The sequence below is a fragment of the Meles meles genome, chromosome 15 (assembly GCF_922984935.1).
Source record: "Meles meles chromosome 15, mMelMel3.1 paternal haplotype, whole genome shotgun sequence".
Lineage (NCBI taxonomy): Eukaryota > Metazoa > Chordata > Mammalia > Carnivora > Mustelidae > Meles > Meles meles.
The window spans coordinates 33,710,375-33,711,441 of record NC_060080.1 but is presented as its reverse complement, the minus strand read 5'-3'; positions in this window follow the sequence as shown (position 1 = coordinate 33,711,441).

The following is a 1,067-nucleotide window of genomic DNA, read 5'->3' as shown; positions in this document are numbered from 1 at the left end:
GTGAAGCTTCTTTTCGTTGAAAATCAGTGATGATAAAACAGTTGATAATAATACTTGATGTTGGCCTGGTGATAGTTTCTCATTAATTTTTGAAGTACCATGCATTCCTAGAATTCTGGAGAAAAAAATTAGTTTAATCCACTTTACAGGTTTGTAAAAGCAGATCCATAAAGGCTGTGCTTTACTAGATAACGAATTGAGAGGAAGAACTAGGATTCAGTTCATATTACAGATTTCCAATTCAGTATCTCTTTTACTAAATTCTTTTACTTCATGTCTTTGAAAAACTGTTCTTAGTGGAAATTTAGGATTAATTTTTTTTTAATTTAGTTCTTTGAATATACCATGTTCCTTTTTATCTCAGAGCATGTGACATTTTCATGCTTGGAATATTTTGTTTTCTCCTGAGTTAATTTTCCTTTAGCTAATTGACTATCTTCATTTTCAGATTCCAGTTCCAGTGTCTTTTCTTCAGGCAAGCCTTCACTTACATTCTGTATCAACTCAGTCGCTTGTTATAGAAATCTCTATATTTTTTTTCTCCAAAACATGTCATAGTGTTCTGCTTTTCAGTTTGTGTGTGTGTGTGTGAGAGAGAGGGAGAGAGAGAGAGAGAGACTATTTGTTTACTGACTTGGCTTCCCCCCAGACAGTACTATAAGAGCAGGGCTTGAGTTCATTTTGTTTTTCCCTTGTATCTGCAAGGGAAAGGGTGCCTGGTACCTAATAAAAAATAATAAATTCCTGAAGGAATATGGTAATTAAATAAAGTAAAGGAATATACTAAAGGGAATTGTATTTAAATCGTAGAAGAGAAAAAAATAAAAAGAAGGAGTATTTGCTATGGGTGGAACTTAACTCCTAAAAGTCCTGAGACTAAAGAGGAATTTTGTGAACCAAAATATTTTTAAACCTGGATGTGGTTCTAAAAACCATTTTCTGTTATTTACTTAACATTACTCAGCAACAGTGGATGTTAGAGTATGCCTATCATAAGTTCGATGATCATGGACTTGCCTGAAGATTGTGATCACTAATTACTAAATAATAGATGTCCCTTGAGTGCA